Source organism: Scyliorhinus torazame, chromosome 5 (assembly GCF_047496885.1).
Source record: "Scyliorhinus torazame isolate Kashiwa2021f chromosome 5, sScyTor2.1, whole genome shotgun sequence".
In the NCBI taxonomy this organism is placed as follows: domain Eukaryota; kingdom Metazoa; phylum Chordata; class Chondrichthyes; order Carcharhiniformes; family Scyliorhinidae; genus Scyliorhinus; species Scyliorhinus torazame.
This window is the reverse complement of record NC_092711.1, coordinates 102,661,855-102,679,142: the sequence shown is the minus strand read 5'-3', so window position 1 is coordinate 102,679,142 and position 17,288 is coordinate 102,661,855. Positions and strand designations below refer to the sequence as shown.

The 17,288-nt window shown below is 49.1% G+C and overlaps 1 long non-coding RNA gene across 1 annotated transcript in view; it reads right to left on the bottom strand.

Moving 5' to 3' along the window:
• The window catches only part of LOC140419278 (uncharacterized), a 194,362-nt gene that overhangs the window by 55,632 nt on the left and 121,442 nt on the right, over positions 1–17,288 (bottom strand). The gene's annotated exons all lie outside the window — the stretch shown is intronic.

The following is a 17,288-nucleotide window of genomic DNA, read 5'->3' as shown; positions in this document are numbered from 1 at the left end:
CATTTCCCTTATCGTTCTGCGAGATAGTTGAGGAACGGTTGCCACCGCCTGGTGAACCCTTGAGCCGAACCTCTTAGTGCGTATTTTATCCGCTCCAATTTTATATACCCCGCCATGTCCTTTATCCAGGCCTCCACGCCTGGGGGTTTAGCTTCTTTCCACATAAGTAATATCCTTCGCCGGGCTACTAGGGACGCAAAGGCTAAAACATCAGCCTCTCTCGCCTCCTGCACTCCCGGCTCGTCCGCAACCCCAAATATCGCCAACCCCCAGCCTGGCTCGACCCAGACCCCCACCACCCTTGAAAGCACATTCGCCACCCCCACCCAGAACCCATGCAGGACCGGGCATGACCAAAACATGTGGGTGTGGTTCGCTGGGCTTCCCGCGCATCTCCTGCACCTATCCTCCACTCCAAAAAATCTACTTAACCTTGCTCCAGTCATGTGCGCCCTATGTAGAACCTTGAATTGTATCAGGCTGAGCCTGGCGCATGAGGACGCAGAGTTTACCCTACTTAAGGCATCTGCCCACAGCCCCTCCTCAATCTCTTCCCCTAGCTCCTCTTCCCATTTTCCCTTCAGCTCCTCCACCCTCGTCTCCCCCTCGTCTCTCATTTCTCTGTATATATCTGACACCCTACCATCCCCCACCCATGCCCCCGAAATCACTCTGTCCTGAATCTCTTGCGCCGGGAGCCGCGGAAATTCCCTCACCTGTTGCCTCGCAAAAGCCCTCAGTTGCATATATCGAAATGCATTCCCCGGTGGCAACCCATATTTTTCTGTCAGTGCTCCCAGACTCGCAAACGTCCCGCCTAGGAACAAATCCTTCAATTTCACAATCCCTGCTCTCTGCCAAGCTTTAAATCCCCCATCTATCTTCCCCGGGACGAACCTGTGGTTGTTCCTTATCGGGGACCTCACCGAGGCACCCATCACTCCCTTATGTCGTCTCCACTGCCCCCAAATTTTCAGTGTTGCCACCACCACTGGACTTGTGGTGTATTTCTTCGGGGAGAACGGTAAAGGCACCGTCGCTAATGCTTTTAGGCTGGTTCCCCTACAGGACTCCATCTCTCGTCTTTTCCACGCCGCTCCCTCCCCTTCCCCCATCCACTTGCATACCATTGACATGTTGGCGGCCCAATAATAGTCACTTAAACTCGGCAGTGCCAGTCCCCCCTATCCCTACTACGCTGCAGGAACCCCCTCTTCACTCTTGGGGTCTTCGCAGCCCACACAAAACTCATAATGCTCTTATCCACTTTCTTGAAAAAGGCCTTTGTAATCATCACAGGTAGGCACTGGAACACAAAAAGAAACCGCGGAAGGATCACCATTTTAACCGCCTGCACCCTACCCGCCAGTGACAGGGGCACCATGTCCCATCTCCTAAAGTCTTCTTCCATCTGCTCCACCAATCTTACTAAATTAAGCTTATGCAAGGTTCCCCAGTTCCTGGCCACCTGGATCCCTAGGTACCGAAAATCCCTTGTTACTCTCCTCAACGGTAAATCATCTATTCCCCTGCCCTGTTCCCCAGGGTGCATCACAAACAGCTCACTCTTCCCCATATTCAATTTATATCCTGAAAATTCCCCAAACTCCCTGAGTGTCTGCATGATCTCGGACATCCCCTCCACTGGGGGAACATACAACAACAAATCATCCGCGTATAGTGACACCCGGTGCTCTTCTCCTCCCCTAAGTACTCCCCTCCACTTCCTAGAGCCCCTCAGCGCTATGGCCAGTGGCTCAATTGCCAACGCAAACAGTAACGGGGACAGAGGACATCCCTGTCTTGTCCCTCTGTATAGACGGAAGTGGTCAGATCTCTGCCTATTTGTAGTCACACTTGCCACCGGGGCCCCGTATAGAAGCTGAACCCATCCAATAAACCCCTCTCCAAATCCAAATCTCCTCAGTATTCCCACAGGTAGTCCCACTCCACTCTCAAATGCTTTCTCTACCTCCCCCTCCGGCGGGGGCAACATCATCACACCCAACAGCCTCCGTATGTTAGTGTTCAATTGTGTCCCCTTAAGAAACCCCGTTTGATCCCCGTGAACCACCCCCGGGACACAATCCTCCATCCTCGTCGCCATCACCTTGGCCAAAAGCTTGGCATCTACATTCAGGAGGGAAATAGGCCTGTAAGACCCGCACTGCAGCGGGTCTTTGTCCCTTTTCAAGAGCAGCGATTTTGTCGCCTCCGACATCGTCGGGGGCAACGTCCCCCTTTCCCTGGCCTCATTAAAGGTTCTCGTCAGAAGCGGGGCCAGCAGGTCCACGTATTTCCTATAAAATTCCACCGGGAACCCATCCGGTCCCGGGGCCTTCCCTGCCTACATGCTCCCAATCCCTTTTACCACCTCCTCCACCTCCATCTGTGCTCCCAGTCCTGTCCTCTCCTGCTCCTCAACGTTCGGGAATTCCAACTGGTCTAGGAAGTGCATCATTCCCTCCTTCCCTTCCGGGGGCTGAGCCTTATACAGCCTCTCATAAAATGCCTTAAACACCCGGTTCACCCTCTCCGCTCCCCGTTACATCTCACCCTCCTCGTCCCTAACCCCTCCAATCTCCCTCGCCGACCCCCTCTTCCTCAGTTGTTGGGCCAGTAACCGGCTCGCCTTCTCTCCGTACTCATACTGCACTCCCTGTGCCTTCCTCCATTGTGCCTCCGCCGTACCCGTGGTCAACAAATCAAATTCCGTGTGCAACCTTCGCCTTTCCCTGTATAGTCCTTCATCCGGAGCAACTGCATACTGCCTATCCACCCTCAAAATTTCTCTCAACAATCTCTCCCTCTCTTTGCTCTCTTGTTTCCCCTTATGGGCCCTTATGGAGATCAGTTCCCCTCTGACCACCGCCTTCAATGCTTCCCAGACCACTCCCACCTGAACCTCTCCGTCGTCATTCATCTCCAGATACCTTTCGATACATCTCCTTACCCTTACACACACACCCTCGTCCACCAACAATCCCATATCTAATCTCCACAGTGGGTGCTGTTCCTTTTCCTCTCCTACTTCCAGATCTACCCAATGTGGGGCATGGTCCGAAATGGCTATAGCCGAGTACTCCGTCCCGGCCACCTTCGGGATCAGCGCCCTTCCCAGGACAAAGAAGTCTATCCGAGAATACACCTTGTGGACATGGGAGAAGAAGGAGAACTCTTTACTCCTAGGCCTAGTAAATCTCCAGGGATCCACTCCTCCCATCTGCTCCATGAAGTCCTTAAGCACCTTGGCCGCTGCCGGCCTCCTCCCGGTCCTAGACCTGGACCGGTCCAGCCATGGATCCAGCACCGTGTTGAAGTCTCCCCCCATTACCAACTTTCCCGCCTCCAGGTCCGGGATACGCCCCAGCATACGCTTCATGAAGTTGGCATCATCCCAGCTCGCGGCATATACGTTCACCAGAACCACCGCCTCACCTTGCAATCTGCTACTCACCATCACGTATCTACCCCCACTGTCTGCCACTATAGTCCACGCCTCAAACAATACCTGTTTCCCCACTAATATTGCCACCCCTCTATTTTTCGCATCCAAGCCCAAGTGAAATACCTGTCCCACCCATTCTTTTCGTAATCTGACCTGATCCGCCAGTTTCAGATGCGTCTCCTGCAGCATGACCACATCTGCCTTTAATTTCTTTAGGTGCGCAAGTACCCTTGCCCTCTTAATCGGCCCGTTCAGCCCTCTCACGTTCCACGTGATCAACCGGGTTGGGGGGCTCTTGACCCCGCCCCCCCTCGTCGACTAGCCATCCCCTTTTTTAAACCAGCTCCTCACCCGGTTCCCACGCACCCACTTGTCCCCCAACGGTGTCCTCCCGTCCCGACCATCCCATCCTGTAGCAGCTCCCCCTTCCCCTTAACATCAGCAACCCAGTTACCACCCCCCCCCCCCCCCGCTAGATCCCCCTCCAGCGTGTTTGCTCCCCCCATGTTGCTTCCAGAAGTCAGCAAAATCTGGCTGACCTCGGCTTCCCCCATTTATCCTCAGCCTCCCATTGTGTAAGGCTCCCTCCTTCCTGCGCCCCCTTTTCCCGCCACAATTACCATAGCGCGGGAGCAAAGCCCGCGCTTCCCACTCGGCCCCACCGCTAATGGCACAGCTCCCTCTCTCCTTCCCCACCGGCGCCCACAGTTCACCATATCCTCCCCCCCCCCCCATCGAGGGGAAAGAGAAAATTTCCCCCCCCTTCCGATTCCCAGTCCCATGCAATCACACCACTGCTTTATTACAAAAGTTCTTTCTCTCTCCAGTCTAGTCCAGCTTCTCCTCTTCAATGAATGTCCACGCCTCTTCTGCCGTCTCGAAGTAGTGGTGTTTCCCTTGATGTGTAACCCACAGTCTCGCCGGCTGCAGCATACCAAATTTAACTTTCTTTCTATGGAGCACCGCCTTGGCCCGATTGAAACTCGCCCTGCTTCTCGCCACCTCCGCACTCCAATCCTGGTACACGCGGATCACCGCATTCTCCCACCTGCAGCTCCATGTCTTTTTCGCCCATCTCAGGACCATCTCCCTGTCTTTATAGCGGTGAAACCTCACCACTATAGCTTGAGGTATTTCTCCCGCCTTCGGTCTTCTCGCAAGGACTCGATATGCTCCCTCCACTTCCAAGGCGCCCGTCGGGGCCTCCGGTCCCATTAAGGAATGAAGCATCGTGCTCACATATGCCCCGACGTCCGCTCCCTCTGCACCTTCGGGAAGACCCAAAACTCTTAGGTTCTTCCTCCTCGAGCTATTTTCCAGGGCTTCCAGCCTCTCCATACACCTCTTATGCAGTGCCTCGTGTGTCTCTGTCTTCACCACCAGGCCCTGTATTTCGTCCTCATTTTCGGCAGCCTTTGCCTTCACGCCACAAAGCTCCAATTCTTGGGTCTTCTGCGCCTCCTTTAGCCCCTCAATCGCCTGCAGCATCGGGGCCAGCACCTCCTTCTTTAGCTCCTCAACACATCTCCGAAGGAACTCTTGCTGTTCCGGGCCCCATACCAAACGGCCTCCCTCCGCTGCCATCTTGCTTCGTGCTTCCCTTCCTTGCCGCTGCTCCAGAGGATCCTCTGCAATCCGGCCACTATTATCTCCTTTCTCCATGTATATCCGGGGGGATTCCCTTCTGTTTCACCGCCCAATGGGTTTAGCCGTCAAAAATTGCCGTTGGGGCTCCCAATAAGAGCCCAAAAGTCCGTTCAAACGGGAGGTGCCAAAACGTGCGACCTAGCTGGTCATCGCCGCACCCGGAAGTCCTGTTGAAACTTTTTAACATCCCTAACTCAAGTCAGTTCCTTTTGCTCTATCTGGCCTTCTCCTCCATCCTCATCATTCATGGAGCTTCTTTGTCACTGGGATTGAGACACTCTGATCAGCTGCCTCTGCCTCTGCCCTCTCTTTCACCCTCCCACTGGGTAAACTGTCTCTGTTGCCTCTCCCGATGAACACTGAACTCACATCACAGTTTCTCTCCTGTCTTGTCCCTGATTCTATTTCTACAGAACTGCTGCCCATTCAGTTTCCTCATGTTAGCTGACATTGTTTATGATTCTCTCTCTCTCCTCATACTATCCCTCTCACCTTTAAATACATCAGTCACCCTTCCTGAAATAAAACATCCCTTGACCTCACCTTCCTTGCAAATTACGGACGGCCCCCATTTCCAACCTCCCTTTCCACTCCACTCTCCTTGTACCCAGTTACCCAAGCATCTATCCTCGGCTCCTCCTATTTCTCATCTACATGCTGCCACTAGATGACATCATCCAAAAGTACCGTGTTAGTTTTCACATGTACACTGACAACACCCAGCTCCACATGCACATTCCGGCGCTTGTTTGGGTGCACAGATGGAGAAGTCCGAATGTCCAAATTACCTAACAGCACGTCTTTCGGGTCTTGTGGGAGGAAACCGGAGCACCCGGAGGAAACCCACGCAGACACAGGGAGAACGTGCAGACTCCGCACATACAGTGACCCAAGCAGGAATCGAACCTGGGACCCTGCGCTGTGAAGCCACAGTGCTAATCACTGTGCTACCATGCCGCCCTTATCTGCTATCCTTACCTGGTCTGGCCTACAACTCCAGACCCACAGCAATGTGGTTGACTCTTAATTACCATGGAAATGAGTTGAAGAAAGTGCTGAGATGTTTTCAAATGGAAACGGGACAAGCACATGAGAGAAAATGGAATTGAAAATCAGCTGAAAGGCTGAGATTGGATAGGTGTGGGAGTCAGAGATGTGTGCCGAATATGGACAGCAGCAGAATCTGTGACAGAATGGCCTGTTTGTGTCTTATATATTCACATAAATTCAATGTAATCTCCTTTTACAGAATATTTGCAGATGCAAACATCATGTCGAGATCTGACAGAATCACTTGATTCATCAGGATCGGCCTTTCAACGTGGAAGGAGAAATGTTTGTCTGTTTTGTCTATCGGAAAAAAATTCAAAAATCACTGTGATTGGAAAAGCACCGAGACACAGACATCAAAGTAATTTTCCACAGTTAGCTGGAAGTGAGTTTTAACCAATCACACTGCATGAAATTAAATTGCAGCATTTACATCAGGGAGACACCGTACTCAGGCTTCAACTGATGATCCAAGTTGGAGAGACACAAGGACATTCGCACCAAAGGAATCAAGAAGCAGCAATTGGACATTCAGCTCCGTGAGCCTGTTCCACCATTTAATAACTTCACGGCTGATCTGACAGTGACCTCAAATCTGCATCCCACCGTCACCTGATAACTTGTCAATAACCATGGAGAAACCGTGGAAATGTGGGGACTGTGCGATGGGATTCAATTACCCATCTGAATTGGAAACTCATCGACGTATTCACACTGGGGAAAGGCCGTTCACCTGCTCGGTGTGTGGGAAGGGATTCACTCGGGCATCAAACCTCCTGACACACCAACTTGTTCATACTGATCAGAGACCGTTTAAATGTGCTGACTGTGAGAAGAGATTTAAAAGCAGAAATGATTTACTGAGACACCAACGCACTCACACTGGGGAGAGGCCATTCACCTGCTCCGTGTGTGGGAAGGGATTCACCTTTTCATCCCAGCTTCTGCAACACCAGCGAGTTCACACTGGGGAGAGACCGTACACTTGACCCGTGTGTGACAAGAAATTTACTCAGTCATCCCACCTGACATCAAACCAACTTGTTCACACTGATCAGAAATCTTTTAAATGTTGCGACTGTGAAAAGAGATTTAAAAGTAAACCGAATCTGCTGAAACACCAGCGAGTTCACACGGAAACCGAATCATAGCATTTACAGTGCAGAAGGAGGGCATTTGGCCCATCGAGTGCACCGGCCCTCGCAAAGAGCACCTTACTTACACCCATACCTCCAACCTAACCCATAACCCCACCTCACCTTTTTGGACACTGAGGGCAATTTAGCATGGCCAATCCATCTAATCTGCACACCTTTGGACTGTGGGGGGAAACCGGAGCACCCGGAGGAAACCGACGCAGACACGGGGACAACCCGCAGCCTCCGCACAGATAGTGACCCAAGCCGGGAATCAAACCTGGGACCCTGGAGCTGTGAAGCAACAGTGCTAACCACTGTGCTACTGTGTCTCCCACATGTGGGAGCGGTACTGGGGAGAGGCTGTTTAACTGATCGGTGTGTGTGAGGAGATTCACTCGGTCAAACAACCTGCACAGACATCAGCAAGTTCGCAGGCAACAGCAGGGTTTGGATTCAGCTGTTGTTGCTGCTGTTAGTCACATCTGGGACTGAATGATGCCTGGACGTCTGTTTCCAGTGGGGCTCCACAGTTTCCGGTATATATCAATGATTTAGACTGAAATGTATGCACCAGGATTATACAAAAGTTGCTCATGTGTTTTAGACAATGAGGGAGAAAGCCATGGACTGGGTCAGATGGACAGAAAAATGGGAAATGGAAATTTAGATAATGAGAGGTGAGGAACATACTTCAGTTAACTCCCGATAAAAATAAGGTCACTTCAGGATCATGGAAAAAACTGATTGGTGGGGAAGCTACAAATAATCCTTTTTTTAAAAAAAAAATTCAGACCCAATTATTATTTTGTTTTTCCAATTAAGTGGCAATTTAGCCTGGCCAATCCACCTAACCTACACATCTTTGGGTTGTGGGGGTGAAACCCATGCAGACACGTGGAGAATGAGCAAACTCCACACGGACAGTGACCCAGTGCCGGGATTCAAACCCGGGTCCTCAGCGCTGTAGTCCCAGTGCTAACCATTGCTCCACGTGCTGCCCTAGCTACAAATAATTCTAAGAACTTTATTGAACAGTTCTCAAATGGAAAGGCACTTGACCACATTACAACTAAGGATCTACAATAGACATTTGATCTAGCAAGTCATATTTAGGGCAAGATTATAAACAGAGGACATTAATTTAAAGTGATTAGAAAAAGAAGCAATGCTGAGCAAGGCTAGGAGAGTGGGCAAAGAAGTGGCAAATGGAATACAATGTGGAAAAATGTGAGGTTATGGACTTTGGAAGGAGAAATGGAGGCACAGACTATTTTCTAAATGGGAAAATGCTGAGGAAATCACAAGCACTTGGGAGTCCTTGTTCAAGATTCTCTTCAGGTTAGCGTGCAGGTGCACTGCAGCCCCACGGCGCCGAGGTCCCAGGTTCGATCCCAGCTCTGGGTCACTGTCCGTGTGGAGTTTGCACATTCTCCCCGTGTTTGCATGGGTTTCGCCCCCACAACCCAAAGATGTGCAGGGTAGTTGGATTGGCCATGCTAAATTGCCCCTTAATTTGAAAAAATGAATTGGGTACTCTAAATTTAAAAAAAAATGTTTTTAAAAAGGTTAACGTGCATGTTCAGTCGGCAGTTAAGAAGGCAAATGCAACGTATTCATGTCGAGAGGGCTAAAATTCAAGACCAAGGATGTACTTCTGAGGCTATATAATGCTCTGATCAGACCCCTTTTGGAGTATTATGAGCCATTTTGGGCCCCATATCTAAGGAAGGATGTGTTGTCCTTGGAAAGGGTCCAGAGGAGGTTTACAAGAATGATCCCTGGAATGAAAAGCTTGTCGTATGAGGAACGGTTGAGGACTCTGGGTCTGTACTCGTTGGAATTTAGAAGGATATGGGGGTATCTTATTAAAACTTACGGGATACTGCGAGGCCTGGGTAGAGTGAACATGGAGAAGATGTTTCCACTTGTCGGAAAAACTAGAAGCAGAGGACACAATCTCAGACTAAAGGCAATGCTTTAAAACAGAGTAAGAAGTCTGACAACACCAGGTTAAAGTCCAACAGGTTTGTTTCGACTCACTAGCTTTAGGGGCACAGTTCCTTCCTCAGGTGATGAGGAGGAATTAAAACAGATGAGGAGGAATTTCTTCAGCCAGAGGGTGGTGAATCTGTGGAACTCTTTGCCCAGAAGGTCGTGGAGGCCAAATCACTGAGTGTCTTTCAGATAGAGATAGATAGGCTCTTGATTAATAAGGGGATCAGGGGTTATGGGGAGAATGGAGACGAGAAAAATATAGATTAATAGAATTTACAGTGCAGAAGGAGGCCATTCGGCCCATCGAGTCTGCACCGGCACTTGGAAAGAGCACCCTACCCAAGGTCCACATCTCCACCCTATCCCCATAACCTAGTAACCCCACCCAACCCAGTAGCCCTACCCAACACTAAGGGCAATTTTGGACACGAAGGGCAACTTATCATGGCAAATCCACCTAACCTGCACATCTTTGGACTGTGGGAGGAAACCGGAGCACCCGGAGGAAACCCACGCACACACGGGGAGGATGTGCAGACTCCGCACAGACAGTGGCTCAAGCTGGAATCAAACCTGGGACCCTGGAGCTGTGAAGCAATTGTACTATCCACAATGCTACCGTGCTGCCCTGATTGAATGGTGGAGCAGATTGGATGGGCCGAGTGGCCTAATTCTGCTCCTATGTCTTATGATGTGAAGAAAAACATTCTGTGCTGCATGTGGGATCATGAATGCACTGCTCGAAAATGTGGTGGAGGCAGATTCAATTGATGCCTTGAAAAGAAAATTGGACAACTATCTGTTACTGTCAGATCAGCCATGATCTTATTAAATGGTGGAGCAGACTGGGCTGAATAGCCAACTCCAGCTCCTTGGTCATCTGTTCGCATCTTTTGAGGAGAAAAATATCTACAGAGTTCAGGGCCAATGACAGCGGATTGTGACAGTTGCAGAAAGTTGGCACAGATACAATTTGTTGAGTGCCTTTGTTTTGTGCTGTCACCTTTCTATGCCACTGTGTTATGAGGGAAATGCAGTGCACCAATGCAAGAGAGGCAGATTGCTCCCTCGATTTGGATTGGATTTGTTTATTGTCACGTGTACCGAGGTACAGTGAAAAGTATTATTCTGCGAGCAGCTCAAACAGATCATTTTGTACATGAAAAGAAAGTAAACTAAAAGAAAATACATAATAGGGCAACATAAGGTACACAATGTAAATATATAGACAAAGGCATTGAGTGAAGCATACAGGAGTGTAGTATTAATCAGGTCAGTCCAGAAAAGGGTCCTTTAGGAGTCTGGTAATAGCAGGGTCGAAGCTGTTTTCAATCGGTTTGTGCGTGTTCTCAGACTTTTGTATCTCCTGCCCGATGGAAGAAGTTGGAAGAGTGAGTAAGCTTGGTGGGAGGGGTCTTTAATTATGCTACCCGCTTTCCCCAGGCAGCGGGAGGTGTGGATAGAGTCAATGGATGGGAGGCAGGTGTGTGTGATGGACTGGGCTGTGTTCACTACTCTCTGAAGGTTTCTTGCGGTCTTGGGCCGAGCAGTTGTCATACCAGGCTGTGATGCAGCCAGATAGGATGCTTTCAATGGTGCATCTGTAAACATTGGTAAGAGTCAGTGTGGACATGCCAAATTTCCTTAGTTTCCTGAAGAAGTATAGGCGCTGTTGTGCTTTGTTGGTGGTAGCGTTGATGTGCATGGAACAAGACAGATTTTTGGTGATGGAAACCCTGTGCCCCAGTGCAGGAGAGGCTGGTTGTTGGGCAGTGTGAGCTGATCATGGCTGGATAAAGACTAAGGCCGATGTCAAGACCCTTGGAGTGAAAACAGGTCTGGAGGGAATGGGTCAAAAAACCTGGGGAGTTGCATCTTGCATGAATCGTGAGTGTGACCCAGTGGCAATTATGAACAGTAAACAAACCTATCACTGATTTGATGAGATGAAATACCGTGTCCCAGGTGTTGTAAATACTGTACATACTGTAGATCAGCCTGCTTGCTGCCCATGTCTAAGTGATATCTTATCAGAATAATGTGCTTATGTAGTAAATAAAGTATCCAAACCTCTCATTGTGCTTCATGCCCAGCATCTTGCCTAACCGTGGATCTTCTGTTTTGCTAATTGCTCTATGGCGGCTGTTACCCAGAATCCCCTGCGTTGCAGAAAGTTCCCGATCAGTGAGTGTACGAGGCCAGTGCGCAGGTGCAGTGTGGGTGTGTGCTCTGAGCATGCTCAGTGTCAGTCATACTGAGAGAGTGAGGAGAAACTGGGTTGAAAACAACAGTGAGCTGTACCCCTGTGAGAAGGCCATCTCCCAGTCTCTGTTAGACTCTCCTGCAGCTTCCTGTCATGGTTGAGTTGGACAAGGAACTCTCATCATATGAGCTGGAAAAGGCCATTGATTGTTGAGCAAGCAGAAAGGTGCCCGGCAAGGATGGAATTCCAGCTGAACTGCTCACACACAAAGTCCCATCGACTGTTACACCTTCCTGCCTGCCCCTTTTGGGCTGTGAGACTGGTCCACAGAACATGTGTGATGCAATAAAAACAGCAGTGACAGAGGAGACAGCATCAACTACAGGGACATCTCACTCCTTAGAGTCAGGGGAAGACCATCACTTGGGTGATGTTTAACAGATTCATCTACTTGCAGACTGAGTGTATCCAGAAGCACAGTGCGGTTTCTGTGCTGACAGATCTACAGTGAACATGATCTTCTCCACACACCAGCTACAAGGGAAGAGAACAATTGGGGTTTGATCTAAAGCGTCAGTGCTGAGAAAGTGAAATGTTCTAATTACTGAGTGAAAGTAAACCTTTCAGTGTGAATCACAATTTACTGGTCCAATTGGAAATGGTACCAAAACGTTTCAATCTCTGAAGATAAACTTCAGCCTTGAAGTTACGTTTCGGAGTTCACAAGCTGTGGGAAGCTTTGTGAATGGTTCCTCTTCCCTTTTGTAAACAAGCAGAGAAGTTAACCCTTTCCCTGACAGCACGGCAACAATTTGAAATAAAGACTTTGACTTTTAAAGATTTGGCTTCATCCCATTTGTCGGGGTCATATTCCCGTGCAAATCATCACGGGCGGGATGGAAATTTGCTGGAACATTTTTCTGTATAATCCTAATCTTTTTTGTCACAAGTAGTCTGACATTAACACTGCAATGAAGTTACAGTGAAAAAACCCCAGTCAGCACATTCACCGCGGTGCCTGGTCAGGTACACAGAGGGAGAATTCAGAATTGTCATGTGAGAGTACCTTTAAGAACTGTGTGTTTATCCAATAGCTGTAGTGGATGTACCTTTAAGAAATAGGTGCTTATCAAATAGCTGCAGTGAAGACAGACAGCCCAGTTCCACCCACTCTGATATCACTGCAGCTATTTGATAAACACCCAGTTCTTAAAGGTACTTCCACTACAGCTATTTGATAAACACTCCCCGAACAGGCGCCGGAATGTGGCGACTAGGGGCTTTTCACAGTAACTTCATTGAAGCCTACTTGTGACAATAAGCGATTTTCATTTCATTCATTTTTCATTTCATAAAGGTACAGCTGGTCTTCCAACCAATCGGAGTGAATGAGGGGCGGGGCTGATCCCGGATCTCCCTCATTGGCTGAGACTCTGTATCATTTTGAGTTCTTCCCATTGGCCTCATGGGCACAGGTTCCAAAACTTAATTTCCTGCCTGAGCGATGTTGACCAATGGGGGGATTTGGAAAACCAGATGGACTCTGGTCCTCCAGCCAATCAGACTGCGGGTTCGGTGTAAATGAAGATTGAGCTTCACACAGACTAAAACTTCTTCCTGTGTCAAATCTCCGAGTAAAATACTTTCCACTTCAATGGACTTGAAATTAGAGTCCATTAACCCTTCCACAGAACTGTTACAACAAGGAACAACAAACGTTAACTGTTTCTCTCGCAACAGATGTGTCACAGTGGTTAGCCCTGCTGCCTCATAGCGCCAGTGTCCTGGGTTCAATTGCGGCCTTGGGTGACTGTGTGGACATTCTCCCCATGTCTGTGTGGTCCCCTCCGGGTGCTTGTTTTCTCCAACTGTCCAAAGATGTGCCGGTTTGGTGGATTGGCCATGCTAAATTGCTCCTTAGTGTCCAATGGTGTAGTGGGGTTATGGGGAGAGGTTGGGGAAAGTGCAGCTGTGTGGGGAGCTCTTTTGTAGCGTTGGTGCAAACTCGATGGGCCGAATGGCCTCCTTCTGTACTGTAGGGATTCTATGATGCTGCCAGACATGTTGAGTTAATCTAGCATTTTCTGTTTTTACTCGATATTGCACACCTTTTCAACCCACTAATTATATTTATTGAACCACTGTACCATCAACTACCAGGAGCAGTGTGTTGATGTTTCAGCTATTCTGGCCTTGGGTGACTGTGTGGAGTTTGTACATTCTCCCCGTGTCTGTGATGGTTCTCTCCGGGTGCTCCAGTTTTCTCCCACTGTCCAAAGATGTGGTTAGGTGGATTGGCCCCGCTAAATTGACCCTTAGTGTCCAAACAAAGATTAGGTGGCATTACTGGGTTACGGGGATAAACAAAGAATAGAGAAAAGTACAGCATAGGAAAAGGCCCTTCGGCCCTCCAAGCCTGCTTCGACCATGCTGCCCATCTAAACTGAAATAGTCTGTGCTTCTGGGGTCCAAATCCCTCTATTTCCATCCTATTCATGTATTTTGTCAAGATGCCCCTTAATAGGTGGAGGCATGCGCTAAGTAGGGTTATCTTTCCAAGGGCCGGTGGAGGCTGGATGAGCCGAATGGTCTCCTTCTGCACTGTAAATTGAATGATTCTGCAGGATTTTTTCTCTCACAGTCTGATCCGAAGGGGCTGTCTGGTGCTATTTCCCTGATGGTGGCACAGTGGTTAGCATTGTTGCTTCACAGCACCAGTGTTCCGAGTTCAATTCTCGCTTGGGTCACTGTCTGTGCAGAGTCTGCACTTTCTCCCAGTGTCTGTGTGGGTTTCCTCCGGGTGCTCTGGTTTCCTCCCTCAAGTCCCGAAAGATGCACTTGTTAGGTGAATTGGACATTGTGAATTCTCCCTCGGTGTACCCAAACAGGCGTCAGAGTAGGTTGACTCGGGGCTTTTCACAGTAACTTCACGCAGTGTTAATGTAAGCCTACTTGTGACAATAATAAAAATTCTGTCTTTGGGTATTTTAAGGAGCAGGTAGAACCTCCTTGGTTCTACCTGTTGTCCCCTCAGATATTCCCATCTGTTTTTGGTTAATGTGTCTGGAGTCTGGGTTCTTCCAGTCCGTCTCCAATTCTCCTTCCTGTCTCGGGTATATGGGTCTAGGTAGCTTGGTGTTGTGATTCGTGTTGTTCAGTTGTCTGTCTGTCTCCAGCAGGTATTGTTGTCTCTCGATAATGACTGTGCTGCTACCCTTGTCTTCTGGTCTTATGAACATATCCGTGTTGGATCCAAGCTCCCGGATTGTCTGTCTTCCTCTCTGGGTGAGATTCTGTTTGTCTCTTGTATTTCACGACTGTGACAGGGCAGAGGCCTGATTGAAGGGATTCAGACATGGGAGTTCTGGGAAAGATAAGCAAGGATTTGGGAGGTGACAACATGGACAAAGAGTTTGGAGAGAGAGGTTGAAGATGGGGCAGTAATTTGTAAGGATGGCAGGGTCAAGGGTTTGTTTTATTGAGGGGGTGATGATGGCAGATTTGAAGGACAGAGGGACAGTACCTGAAGAGAGAGAAATGTTGACAATATCCATGGACACAGGGTAGTTGGCTGATCAGTGGCTAAGTGGGAATAGGGTCGATGGAGCAGGGGCTGGGTCTCATGGACAAGATGAGCTCTGAGAGGGCATGAGGGGAGCTGGGAGAGAAACTAGAGAAAGATGTGGGTTCAGGGCTTGGGAAAGGATGACATTTAGAGACAATTTGGTCCGTGGGCTCGTGGAAGGGAGGGAAGCAGCAGAGGCCGCTGATCGGATTTACTCAATCTCAGTCACAAAGAAGCTCCACAAGCTCCTCACACTTCTTATCATAGAATTTACAGTGCAGGAGGCCATTCGGCCCATCGAGTCTGCACCGGCTCTTGGAAAGAGCACCCTACCCAAGGTCAACACCTTCACCCTATCCCCATAACCCAGTAACCCCACCCAACACTAAGGGCAATTTTGGACACTAAGGGCAATTTAGCATGGCCAATCCACCTAACCTGCACATCTTTGGACTGTGGGAGGAAACCGGAGCACCCGGAGGAAACCCACGCACACATGGGGAGGATGTGCAGACTCCGCACAGACAGTGACCCAAGCCGGAATCGAACCTGGGACCCTGGAGCTGTGAAGCAATTGTGCTATCCACAATGCGACCGTGCTGCCTTCTTGTTGGAGGTGAGTATGGAAGAGACAGGGGAGAGCGAGAGTACTTCAAAAGGAACTAACTTGTGTAAGAGATATTAAAAAGTTTGAGCACACTGCGTATTTAACACAAGTTTAATTTATTTGACTGTTACACAGAATATTAGCCCCTGTAAATGGGCTGGAGTTTGTTATCAGCAGAAAGAGACCCAAATGAACACGGTTCAGCCCCGATTGTGAGGAACAGCAAAATCCAATCACTATGGTTACTTGTGGCCTCGTTGGTGACTCAGCAGGTGGTATGAAGTGGTGAATCCCTTCCCACACTTGGAGCAGGTGAATGGTCTCTCCCCAGTGTGAACTCGCTGGTGCCTCTGCAGGGCGGATAGCTCAGTGAATCCCTTCCCACACCAGGAACAGGCGAATGGCCTCTCCCCAGTGTGAATTCGCTGATGTACAGTGAGGTTAGATGATCGACTGAACCCAGTCCCGCAGCGAGAGCACCTGAAGGGTCTCTCGTCAGTGTGAACACGTTGATGGCTCATCAGTTCCCCAGAGCTTTTATAGCCTTTCCCGCAGTCTGGACATTGAAACGGCCTTTCCCCAGTGTGAACTCGCTGGTGACTCAAGAGGTGGGTTGAAATAGTAAATCCCTTCCCACATTCTGAGCAGGTGAATGGCCTCTCCCCAGTGTGAATTCGCTGGTGCTTCTGCAGAGTGGATGAATCACTGAATCCCTTCCCACATTCTGAGCAGGTGAATGGCCTCACCCCAGTGTGAACTCGCTGGTGTCTCAGCAGGTTGGCTGAAATAGTAAATGCCACCCCACATTCTGAGCAGGTGAATGGTCTCTCCCCAGTGTGACTGCGTCGATGAGTTTCCAGATTGGATGGGGAAGGGAATCCTTTCCCACAGTCCCCACATTTCCACGGTTTCTCCACAGAGTGACTGCATTTGTGGCTTGTGAGGCGTGATGATTGACTGAAACCTCGTCCACACACACAACACGTGTACGGTTTCTCCCCGCTGTGAACGATACTTTTTCCTTCCATGTTCAAAGTACGATGATATTCAGGATATGATAAATTGAGGACTCTGTCAGATCCTGATGTGATGCTTGGTTTGAGTATCCGGACTTTGAAGCCTCCTCTTCGAACACCCTGTCAAACTGATTTAAAACAGAAAATAGAGAGTGAGAGAAAACACCAAAAACACAAAGGCAGGTTGTGAAATTGAGCTGAATGAATCTGGTAATTTGTGGGGCCGGCACTGGGATAATGTGACCATGAAAACTGCTGGATTGTCGTAAAAATCCAACTGACCTCTTTGGGAGGAAAGAGGAAGCGGTGAAGAGGGATTTTGTATATCTCCAAGACATATTTAGAGAGTAGTTGGTGAAGCAAATTCGATCTTGAGCTTCATAAATAGTAATATTGATAATGAAACAATGCTTCTGGTGGCACATAGAACATACAGTGCAGAAGGAGGCCATTCGGCCCATCGAGTCTGCACTGACCCACTTAAGCCCTCACCTCCACCCTCTCCCCGTAACCCAATAACCCCTCCTAACCTTATTTGGTCACTCAGGGCAATTTATCATGGTCAATCCATCTTAAAATGCTCTCTGAGATGCACTCAGTTCAAGGGCAATTAGTGAT